We start from the raw sequence: 13255 nt of genomic DNA, 5'->3' as shown, positions 1-13255 counted from the left end.
CATGGTCTGGGGTTGGGGAAATGTTAACGTTCCTTTGCCATGAGCAGATCACTCCCTCTTGGCCCCAGAGTTCTCCCCCCACTGCAGGGAGGTGGGGTCTACTCTATTGGCCTACCACAGAAGACTGATGGACTCAGTAGGGTTTCACAGTACCTTGGGTTATTCCCAAGGGTCTGGTGCATGGTCTGGCTGAGGTCCTAGTTGCAACTTGGAATGAGTACATGACAAGGGCCTTGAATTGGATCATGCCTGGGTAGATTCTCTGAGACCATGGATCCTGTAGTGTTCCCTGGTTTACAGAACAGCACTTGGAGATGAAACAGTGCAAGAGATGCCTACAGCACTGCTGGAGGAAGACAAAGAGCAAAGCAACTAGACACAGGTGAGAGCCTTTATCAGTCCTCACCTTGTGGTAATAAGAGTGGTGAAGAGGGCTTACTTCTCTACTGTAATGAGAGACCTGGGGAGCCCCTGCAAGGACTGCTAGCCCCGTCAGGCAAACTTGGTCAGCTTCACTCTGAGTTGGATTCTGGCTGGACAAGTTCTATAGAAGTGACCGAGGCACATCTTAGCCCAGTTATTTGGGAAGGGTTTAAACTGGTTGATCCTAAGGAAGTGGACAGGGTCCTTACTGCTGTGAGCTCTGCCACCTATATTCTGGACCCATGTCCCTCTTGGTTAGTTAAGGCCTCCTGGGAGGTTGCATGTGATTGGGTCCAAGAAATGATTAATGCCTCTTTGTGGGAGGAGGTGATTCTTGCCAATTCATCCTTGGACCCAACCACACTGGACAACTTTCATCCGGTCTCCAATCTTACCTTTTCGGGGAAGGTTGTTGAAAGGGTGGTAGGCTCTCAGCTTTGGAGGTCTGTTGATGAAGCAGATTACCTAGACCATAGTCAGGGTTCAGGCTGGGTTACAGCACTGAGAAGGCATTGGTCATGCTTGTGAATGACCTCTGAGGGCTCAGGATGGGGATGGTATGTCCATCCTGGCCCTCCTATATCACTCGGCAGATTTTAATACCTGTCAGCCTTGTGAGGTACCCCAGACAGGAAGCACACCCAGATGAACTAATTCTACCTTATTGTAAGGTTACATTAACAGAATCTTGCAAGTCTGAAAGTACTTCTTTCCCCTCTCATCTCTATAATCCAAGAAACTATGGAGGGTCCCTTCTGAGACATTTACCATGCCCACATTCCTTCTGAGGGTTAAGTTGCTGCTTGTCCAACCATTGCCCTGACTGTGGCTCTTCCCCTGTCTCCCAAGGTCATTCCCAAATACCATTACATCACCACTGAGCACGATATCCTTCTGGACCAGCTCTGGGGGCTGGAAGTGGGGGCACTATTTTGCAGTAGTTCTCCTCCTTCTTCCATGTTCCAGTTGGTGTTGGTGGGGAAAGGGAGGGGTCTACTCCTCTCTCTTATGTGGGTTGCCTCAGGGTTCTAGTCTCCTACCTCTCCTATGTGATATCTACATGAAACTGCTAGGTGAGGTCATTTGGTGGGATGAGATGCAGTATCATCAGTATGCAGATGATACCCAGTTATACATCACCAGCCTAGGCCAAGCAGGTGATGCCATCCAGATACTTACCAGTAACTGGATGCCATAAGGGCCTGGCTGGGGAGGAACCAGCTACAACTCAACCTTAGCAAGATAGAATGGCTGTGGGTTTTAGCCCCCTGGGATCCAGTGAATTGTCATCTTTGATTCTTGTTGGCATAGCACTCCTCTGGACAGGGTTGGGGCACAATTTGGTGGGGTCCTCCTGGACTCTATACTCCTGCTTATGGAGCAGGTAGCAGCCATGGCTTTCAGGGGCCTTTATATAAATTCATCTTGTTCACTAATTGCACCCACTTCTGGGAGGCCTTGCTCACAGTCACTTGTACCTTAGTCACTTTCTGACTGGATTACTGGAACACACACCACATGGGGCTGCCCCTGAAGACCTTCTAGAAGTTTGTTGTTGTTGTTTATTCGTTTAGTCGCTTCCGACTCTTCATGACTTCATGGACCAGCCCACGCCAGAGCTTCCTGTCGGTCGTCAACACCCCCAGCTCCCCCAGGGACGAGTCCGTCACCTCTAGAATATCATCCATCCATCTTGCCCTTGGTCGGCCCCTCTTCCTTTTGCCTTCCACTCTCCCTACCATCAGCATCTTCTCCAGGGTGTCCTGTCTTCTCATTATGTGGCCAAAGTATTTCAGTTTTGCCTTTAATATCATTCCCTCAAGTGAGCAGTCTGGCTTTATTTCCTGGAGGATGGACTGGTTGGATCTTCTTGCAGTCACAACTGGTCCATATTGCAACACCACATACAGTTCTGGATACTCTGCAATTTGCCTGTGTTACACCGCTGTTGCATGAGCTGCACTGACTCCCAGTTTCTTTCTGGATGCGATTCAAGGTGCTGGTTATCACCATTAAGGCCCAGTATGGCACGGGTCCAGGTTATTTGGGGGACAACTCTCCCTGAAGTTATCTGTCCATCCCACCAGACTGGATGGGGTGGGGATGCTCCAGGTCCCTTCTCCTAAATGTGGTCATCTGGTGGGACCTTGGAGGTGCTCCTTCTTCATAGCTGCCCTACCCAAGAACTGGGCTAGGATGGAAGTGAGCCCAGCAAATATGGAGTTGATGGGATATCATGGCACTGTGGAGGGAAGTATGTTGTTTTTTGCAAGGGATTTGTGAGTGTTGTTTATTTTCTGTTTTGACTTCCTTTTGTTGTGAGCTGCCTAGGATTACTGTGTATAAGACACTGTACATAGATGGCCATATAAGTTTTATAAAGAAATAAGAAAGGAGACCCTGTGAACCATATTATCAATATTGGTGTTCATTCTCAGAGTCAGCTGGATCAAGTGGTGGAACAGTACAACTTCATGTTTAAAGGACTTGGACAAATTACTAAATATTCTCTCAAAGCTGCGATGTACGCATTCATTGCACCTGTTGTACACAACCTGAGATGTATACCATATGGCATGTAAGAAGCTGTGAATTCTAAATTAGACAAAGTGTTGGAGAACAATTTTATAAAGAGGTACATGAAAGTACAGCTTGAGTAACCATTGTGTTGGCTGGACCAAAGAAAGACACTAATTAAATCTGTCTTTGTATTGTTCTGAGAATAGTAAATAAAGCTAAGGTGGAACAATTCCATCCTATACCAATGGATGACATTTTGCATGCTTTTTAAGGTGTTTGGATATTTGCTAAATTAGATGCCACCAAAGATTTTTTTGCAGATAAAATTGGGCACCAGAATCCCACCGTCAGAACTAATCCCTGCATTCTTTCTTAGAAGGTTCCTTCTAAGAGATTGCAAGAAGTCCAAAATAAGATGTGACTTAAACTCTTTATTATATAACAGTTTTAGACTTAGTATTCTCATAGTTCTAGATTCTGTCACACACATTCCCTGAACCTCTACTAAGTTCTTCCTCTTACTATCTACTGCCATGTTTCCTGGGATTTGTAACACTACACTACATGGAATGGCAATTGCACTACATGGAATGGCAATAGAATGGCAATTGTAGCCTGGGTTGACTTTCCAGTGCAACTGCACACCAGCCTGCTGATTTCTTTCTTTAGGTTGTTTGGAAGGTCCTCTTGGATGGCAAATCCTAGACCAATATCTCCTGGTCCAACCATTGAGGTGCCCTTGTTTTCTCTTGTGTTTTTTGCAAGAATGCAGTTGATCTGGCTTGAAAAGATGACAGAATCAGAAGCATGCAGACGGCTTTGTGTGAAACATGTGACATATCGCAAGAATCCATGCATACCTTGAGAATATGTACTGCTTGCTCCTGCAAAGGGGAGACATCAGGGAATTTATCAAAAACTGGACAGCTTTTTCAAACCGATATGGCAGCTTTTGTTTAAAGGCCTGTAAAAGGAAGACCAAGTCAAATCCTACATCCACCCTAACACCTCTGGACAATACCTTTGTCATCCAATACACAGATTTCCTGTCCTGCCAATTGTGAGAAAGAGTCTTTGTTATTAGATCCAAGTAGCCAAAGTAGCCAAAATTCACATGGGAAGCCAAGCTGATCATCGAAGCTATGGATGCTCCTAAGAGAATTAAGTGCCTAAGTCCAGTGATTTTATCCTTTTAATCCAGTACTTCTTTTAGGTTCTGGCTTGGAGATGGTTTTGAGGTATGATATCAGCCATGTGAGGTAGTCCAGACAAGAAGCATGCCCAGAAGTACTAGCTGTAACTTTATTGGAAGGTTATATTAACAGAATCTTGCAAGTCTGAAAGTCCATCTCTCCCCCTTCCTCTTTACAGCCCAAGAAACTAGGGAGGGTCCCTTCTGAGATGTTTGCCATGCCCCTACTCCTTCTGCAGGCTCAGCTGCCTCTTATCTGACCATTGCTTAGTCTGTGGCTCTTCCACCTGTCTCCCAAGGTCATTCCCACATACCATTACATATACAGACCTAGATATTTCATATCTTCAGCTATTAAGTGGGCTTTTCTGCATGGAAAAACACTTGTTCTATCCTTGAATTATAGGTCCCTCCCTACAAAGAGAGAGAATGCAAGCCAGATTAATAAATGAATGAATGAATGAATGAATCTTAACCCAGAATACAAACATGTGATTGTGCAGAATTGTTGGCTGCCATGGATAAATGAAATAAATATGAAGACCTACTGTTATTTTACAGCACAATGTCCCATTCATGCGATTATAGGCCTACTTAATTACTCACAGAGCAGAATATTATAAAGAATAAGCAGCTCAAAGGTGGAGCCAATTGCTGAGCCAGGCAGTGAACTCTTCTTCTCTGTAAGGATCCAAGCAAAAGCTGGATTGCCATTTGGATTTCTGCAGTGAGCAGAGCGATGGATTTGATGGTCTAAATGGCACTCTGCCAACTCTGTTATTATATGAAAGGGCAAATTGCTTAGATAGGATAATATAGAATTAGCAAAAATAATCTAGGCAAGCTTCTTTCAACCTGGACTCTCTCCACAAGGGTGGATTTTAGCTCCCAGAATTCCAGCCAGCATGGCTATTGCTGAGAATTCTGGGAACTGAAGTCCAAATATCTGGAGGCTCCTTGAGTTGGCTCATTGAGACCAATTCACACTCTTCTTGTAGCTCATCAGTGCCACTCAAAGCCTAAATCACCCACATGATTAGCATCTAACTCTAACATGAACACCCTTTTACAGGTTTGGAAACTAGGTTTTTTTTTCTTTTTTACCTGCCTGAAAACCTGAAGGGTGGAATGTCAGATTATGCTTCTAGGTGATTGGGAGGCAGAACTGAATATTTTCAGCCTGTTTGAGTGGGTTTTGTGCAGTGGGAAACAAGCTACTGTAACAGAGAAGCAGGAATCTGGACCAGCATCCCTAGAAGGCATAGCAGACAGAGTTTAGAGCAGTGTTTCTCAACCTTGGCAACTGTAAGCTGTGTGGACTCCAACTCCCAGAATTCCCCGTTCAGCCATGCTGGCTGGGGAATTCTGGGAGTTGAAGTCTACACATCTTAAAGTTGCCAAGGTTGAAAAACACTGGTTTAGAGCATCTCTTCTCCTAGAGACAGTGGGATAATGTGTGTGTGTTCTTTGTGTATTTATTGCACTTGCATTCCATTTCTTTAGCTCTCAGCAGGTGGTATTACTTTGCTATCTCATCTGGGCTCAGAAGCTAAGCAGGGTCCCTTTATGAGGATGGGCGAATTCCAGGAAATGTAAGGGTGGTAGCCTAGTGTAGGAAGTAAAAAAGTCCTGGAAGAAAATAAGATATCAACCTACTTCCATACTGTTGCCAAGAAAACTCATGAACATGTCCATAGTGTCATCAGGAGTTGAGCTCAACTATAAGGAAACTTTATTTTACTTATTTCTGTTCTTATTTATCTCTTTAGTGCTCAAAGGTGCCATAATTGAATGTGGGAAGCTCCCATCATTTATTCCTACAACAAGCACCCTGTGAGGAAGGTTGGGCCGAGAGCGAGTGGCTTAGAGTCCCTGTTCACCACCTTAACCCTATGGAGCAACTTACTCACCCAAACTCCAGACTGCCCCAATTTTGTTGGCTTTTTGAATAACAGTGGAGATATGGCTGCTGTCTTGGGGAATGAGTCCAATTTGGAGAGATACTTTAAGACAGGTTTTGTGGGGAGGAACATTAGCCCTCAGTTGCTATTTGTCTTCCTTTGAGGTAGTGGTTTTTATCTCGATTACAAATTTGTTGTAAGCCACCCAGAGTCCTTTTGAATCCGGTGGCCTTATAAACTGAACAAATCATTAAATGCAAGAAATAAATTACTATAACGTGTGTAGTTTCCAAAACTCCATGCAGGACAATTGGGGGCTGTCACCCCGCCCCCAATTCTGCCCTCCTCCAGTCTAGAATTATGATCCCTCAAAACATTTTGACTTTCCAATTGGCATGAAGCAAAGGTGGGACTGAATTCTGAACACAGTAAAAGCAGCATTGCATTCTGTCCAAGCCCTTATAAACAACTATCTGTGTTTATAAGGGCTTGGACAGAAGACCATTTTCCCTAAATCATTGCCCCAGCAGAAACTTCTCATCACTTTGATGGACTACTGTATATACATTATAACTCTTCTAGATTGTGATGGTGGGGATGCAAACAGATTGGTCGCTATTACCATCTTTGGATATAATAACCAATTGGTCAGTATTTTTGGCTGAAACTGAATGAAGAAACTGGACAATTGCCTGACAATCTTATATAATGAATACTGAAGTTGATTTACTATCAATATTTTCTAATCCATATAAAGCAATCCGGCACAATCGATTCAGTGTTTATTGTTAGCAGCCAAACTGGTTATTGCAAATATTGGAAAACTAATCACCCATTGCCCGGTGGTATTTAAAAGTACGGGAAATTACTTTATTTGAAAAATTTACATCCCAAAGAGTCTTTTAATCTTTACACTGCCCCGAATTCAGTTAAATTTGATCACCATATTTAGTTATAGTAACAATACTATTTGTTTGTAAATCAATATTACTAATTGATTGATTGATTGATTGTTGTTGTTTATTCCCAGGGCCTGCAAAAAAGAACATGGGAGATGCCAACCTAGAATGTCAGGTAGTGCAGTGTTCTCCTCTGTGATTGACACATGACTGCTAAATTTGTTGTTGTTTATTCGTTTAGTCGCTTCGGACTCTTCGTGACTTCATGGACCAGCCCACGCCAGAGCTTCCTGTCGGTCGTCAACACCCCCAGCTCCCCCAGGGACGAGTCCGTCACCTCTAGAATATCATCCATCCACCTTGCCCTTGGTCGGCCCCTCTTCCTTTTGCCCTCCACTCTCCCCAGCATCAGCATCTTCTCCAGGGTGTCCTTGGACTGCAAGAAGATCAAACCAGTCCATCCTCCAGGAAGTAAAGCCAGACTGCTCACTTGAGGGAATGATATTAAAGGCAAAACTGAAATACTTTGGCCACATAATGAGAAGACAGGACACCCTGGAGAAGATGCTGATTGATTGCTAATAGTCTATTATTAATTCATAATAGATGGTTAATAATAGACAATTTTTGCCTGTAAAAATGGCACTTTGGAAAGATACATTAATGTTTCTTTAGTCTGCAGTTGCTTTTCCTTTCAGCTTCTCTCTCTCTCACACACACACACATGCACACACACACACACATATATTTAATGATGATAATGGCAACATATAACAAAATGAAGCCTGAGCTTTCACTACCTAATTGGTATGCATTGTTCTGTAAATAAAGTGTTTGACTGGGTTTTATTTTTGACTGAAGAGGAAGATTTTCAACTAAACAGGCCCAACAGAGGTGCCATGTATAAATGCAAACTTAAATTGTTAGTGAGGCAGCTTTTCTAAATGATCACTTGCTTTTTCCCCCAGTTAAAACTTAAATTCTTCTGAAAAGGACCTTTGGTTAATCCCAAATGTACATTACGTCAAAAGTAATTCTACCATTCTGAAGGAACTGTTTCAATGTCACCCAGCATAATTGCCTATTAACACATGCAGAATTACAGCAATTCACTTTGCCGTCTACAGAAGACAGATTAACTTTTTGTCCAGTTATTATCATTTCAACTGAAAGCTCCAGAAATTTCAGCAGATTTCCTCTATCCATTTTTCTTTTGGGATTTTTCCTCAAATATAATATTTTCCTATACTGATAATTTCTGGAAGGGTAGGGAAAAATCTTGATTAGAGGCTCTGCATGTATGGGTAAACTAGGTCAGATCTTAAAAGTTGTTAAAGAAGCTTTCAAGACAAGCTCCAAAGTTTGTAACTGAATTTCTGGAATTCAACTTCTCAGTCTAGAATTTCATAGTAGCCTCCTACCCAGGTATGAACCAGGACTGATTCTGCTGGTTTTCTGAGATTAGCCTAGATAGGCTAGGTGACGCTGGCCACACATGCCTTTTGCAACCCTCCACAAAATCTCTGGGCAGAGAAATTGGGTGAATGATTCCTCTGAAATGCTCCAGAGGGAAGGTGATATTATCCAAGAACATGCTGAAATCAGCTTTAGCAATGACTGAAAAAGCCCTCTGGGATGGATTCCCTTGTTATTATTTTCCTTTAGGATTTAATGGAGCATAGGAAGATTGCAAATCACTGCAGGGAAAGACAGGAGAATCTTCATACCTACCTCTTAGTTCCCTTATACAGGTAGTCCTCATTTAACTACCACAATTGGGACCAGAATTTCAGTGGCTAAATGAAGTGGTCATTAAGCAAATCCAACCTGATTTTATGACATTTTTTTCCAATGGTCGTTAAGCACATTACTGTGTGTGTTAAGCAAACCATGTAGTCATTAAGCAAATCACATGGTTCCCTATTGATTTTGCTTGCCAGAAGCTGGCTGGGAAGGTTGAAAATGGCGATCACATGACCACAGGATGCTGTGATGGTCATAAATGTAAACCAGTTGTCCAGTGCTCAAACTGTTATCATGTGACCTTGGGGATGCTGCAAGGGTCATAAGTGTGAGGACCAGTCATAAGTCATTTTTTCCAGCACTGTCAGAAGTCCAAACCATTGCTAAACAAATGGTTGTTAAGTGAGGACTACCTGTAGTTAAGCAATGAAAGAATATCACTTTCCATCCATGAGATTTTCTATTCCCTTTGAAAGAACTATGATGTGGCACAGGAAAATTCATCACTTAAAAGCAAAATAATAATAATAAAAAGGTAAGCATTTCAACAAGGCATGTAGAGCACTTCAGGTATTTTTTAAACAGTCCCCCTGCATATATTGTACATATGCAACATCGAACCGATTTTGGCTGATCTCAAAAAGCTGAGCAGAGAGGATCTGGTTAGTACTTGGATGGGGCACCACCAGGAAATCTCTGAGCTGTAAGCTACACTGAAAGTGACAAACATCCTACAAGAAAGTAATGGCAAGCCGCTTCTAAAATGTTGCCAAAAAGCTTTGCGTAGTTGCATTCACAATGTCACCATGATTCACACTTGACTCAGAATAGATTTTACTTTAGATAGATTCTTTTTCTCTCTCTCTCTGGGTATGCACATGTATCAATCATTTGCCTAGATGTCACCATTCAACTATTTTAAAGATGCTGTATTGTAGAAAAACTTTCAAGCCCAGAAAGCAGGGCCTCAGATTCAAGTAAAACTGTCAGCTCAAACAGTTAGTTTTTCTTCAAGAGAGACAAAGCCAATGTTAGCTAATGACCTTCACCCATTTCCAGATTGTTACATGAGTACTGCAGCTCTCCTTTTGAGTCCCATCTACCACCACATCTACCACCTCTCCAACCAACTGAACATGCAAAACTTATTAGGTTAAATCTTAATCTTACATAGGTTATTACCTTTAAAGGTAATAACATGCATGGCAGGGGTCCAGGTTACCTGAGGGACCATCTCAGCCCCATTACATCGACCCGTCCCAACTGGCCAGGCAGAGAGGACATGTTGCAGGTCCCATCCATGAAAGATTGTCGATTGGCGGGGACCAGGAAGAGGGCCTTCTCTGCCGTGGCCCCCACCCTATGGAATATTCTTCTCCCGGAAGTGAGGCTGGCCCCCATTCTCCTGGCCTTCCAGAAAGGGGTGAAGACCTGGCTCTGCCATCTCATGTGGGGCATGAGGAGGGGTAACCAACCCTGGGGATGGTTAGCACCGTGAAGATGCTCCCGTCAATTAAATTAAGAACTTTTGAACATCTACGTCTTGGACTATACTTTTTATTTAAGAATATCGTTTTATTGTATTTTAACAATTATTTATTCTTTTTTTATTGTAAACTGCCCAGAGTCACTCTTTGAGTGAGATGGGCAGTGATGAAATTGGAAAGATAGATAGATAGATAGATAGATAGATAGATAGATAGATAGATAGATAGATAGATAGAGAAGCACGGTTTGTGCTCACTGTTGCTTCAATGGACGATGCAAAGCCAATCTTAAAAGGCTTAGAATCCTAATTGTTTACACTGCAGCCTCATGGGGAGGGGCTCCAAAGTAAGCCACACCCTGGGACGTACAGGTAAGGAGGTGGACGATGGGGTCACAGACATTTACCAAGCCATCCTCTGCCCATGTTTGAATGTCCCTTCCCATGAAATGGGGGCATGGATGGAGATGAGAGCATCAGTTTCATATAGTTGTTAAAGGCATCAGGCTAGAAACCGGGAGAGTCCTAGTCTTAGGCACAAAGCCAGCTGGGTGACCTTGGGCCAGTCACTTTCTCTCAGCCCCAGGAAGGAGGCAATGGCAAACCACTTCTGAAAAACCTTGCCAAGAAAACTGCAGGGACTCGTCCAGGCAGACTCTGAGAATCGGACATGATTGAACAGATTAAAATATAAATCTATATCTATTCTCCTTCTGCAAGGACATGCATGTGCAGTATGGCAGTCAATTCCTGAGTGTGTTTGGATTTTAGACTTTCTTTGAGAAATTCTAAACAACTCTGCTTGCAGTCTAATCCAAGGAAATGAGGTGAAATCTGTCTTTAATTATGGGATGATACGCTGAGTGGTGGAAAAATTGCCTTGCTGTTCCCCAGCTCGCTCAAATCAGGTTAGGATCAGATAATAAATGTCGAAATACTTTATTTCTATAATGTACCCTGGATATGTGTGGGCATGAATGTGTGCTTTTCAAAAATTCTCACTCCCAGCCATCCTAGAGGGGGTTAAAAACTGGATCCAGCTGACCTTATTCAACAACATCACTTAACCTCCCCAAAGCAATCCCAAATCCTGTATTAAAAAAAAAAAAAATAGAAGAAAAAGAAATGGGGGAAAGGTGAGAGCATTTATGCATTTCTTCCCCTAAATGCAGAGGGGAACGGGAACTGCTTTGATTCAAGAGGTTGAAATCATTGCAGCAGAACCAGAAAGGCAGCAAGGATCTTACCTTCTAGGGAGGAAGACAGAGCAGTTAGAGTTGAATTGAAGGTGCCTGAAGAGAGTTTGGGATGGAATCCGGGCTTGTAGTAATGGAAAGGGCCGCTGACTTTCATGGAAAGAGACCCTGGTGCTACTGCTAAAAATAGATTTGGATGGTCTTGAAGGAACTGAGGCTCTGCTTAGAAAAAGAGGGAAATTTTAAAGGCACAGAAGAAGCTTTCTGAAAGTGAAAGGGGAGGAAGGCTCTCTATTGGTTTAGACCAGTGTTTCTCAAACTTGGCAGCTTTAAGAAGTGCGGACTTCAACTCCCAGAATTCCCCAGCCAGCAGAGCTGGGGAATTCTGGGAGTTGAAGTCCGCACATCTTAACGTTGCCAAGTTTGAGAAACACTGGTCTAATGTTACACAGGCAGAACTTTCCTATCAAGTGGGGTGCTTCCTCCTTCTTCTGCTGTTGCCCGCAGCATCTCTTAAAATCCTTCGCAGAGAGCTGGCAGCTTCTGGAGCAGATTTGAGACCATGCAACTCTAATCCATTTTATAAGCTGAAATGGCGTCCAGTCATTTAGGGTTCTGTCCAAGCAGTGGATCCATCTGGGGCTTCTACCAACAAGCCAGCCATGGAGCTAGGCCATCATCCAGAATGATCTTATTCTTGGGGATATCAGTGGGGTCCCTGAAATCAAAAAGTTGCCCATGGATAATTTTCTGGGTACCTACCAGACTCTCTGACCCCAATTGACCTTTGTCATTTTTAAAACATGTTTTTAAGAACAGGATGCTGGCATGATGCAAGATAAATTGATGCTGAGGATTGGGGATGCTTGTGAGATCAATTACAACAGGTTGGCTAGCTCCCCAGGCCAACCTTCCCCCAAACTGGGAATTCCCACTGTCTTCCATCTGTTCCCTTTTTATATTCTTTCTTCCAGTATATATTCTACATTCTGGGAGCATACAGATGCATTTTTTTTCTCTCCTCCAAATTATTACTTTTCTACTCTTGTAAACTTTGACCCTGCAAACTTTTCTTTAATAGATGGGTTGGTCTTTGTAGGACAACATAACTGCACTAAGTAAGAATTGCTGATTTAAATGGCACCCTTAAAACTCTGGGATTTTATGGAAAATCAGCACACGATCTGTCCTCTAGTAACATTGTACAAAGCCTACAAGAAGACAGAAACTAGTTTGCTTTTTTATTTATCAATTTATCTATTTATTTACTTACTGTATTTGATTTATATAGCAAATTGATTTATATTTATATTTGCAAGATAAATGCTGCAGTTAAGTTTGTAAACTGGCAGCAAACAGGTTCTTTGTATATGGTAATGTATATCAGTTCGTCTACCACAAAATAGGATCAACCACCCCATAGCATATGGAGCTTTCTATCCATATAGGTATTGTGCTGAAAGGTGGAAGGTCCCCTGTGCAAGCACCGAGTCATGTCTGACCCTTTGGGGGGACGCCGCTTTCATGATGTTTTCTTGGCAGACTATAGAGCCGGGTGGTTTGCCACTGCCTTCCCCAGTCGTCATCTTCCCCAGCAAGCCGGGCACTCATTTTACTGACCTCGGAAGGATGGGAGGCTGAGTCGACCTGAGCCGGCTACCCAAGAATCCAGCTTCCGCTAGGATCGAATCCGGGTTGTGGGCAGAGTTTTGGTTGCAATACTGGCGCCTACCACTCTGAGCCACATGAGGCTCTTAATAGGTATTAATAATTAATAATTTTTAATTTTTAGGCTCAGTAGGTATTGTAGTGGCCTCTAAACACTTGTTCCAAAGTTTTGCTCTGATGGTTCCATTGATTATGGCTTTAGGGGCACCTAACCAACTTTGGCAGAT

This window comes from Candoia aspera, chromosome 1 (genome assembly GCF_035149785.1).
Source record: "Candoia aspera isolate rCanAsp1 chromosome 1, rCanAsp1.hap2, whole genome shotgun sequence".
In the NCBI taxonomy this organism is placed as follows: domain Eukaryota; kingdom Metazoa; phylum Chordata; class Lepidosauria; order Squamata; family Boidae; genus Candoia; species Candoia aspera.
This window is presented reverse-complemented; position numbering follows the sequence as displayed.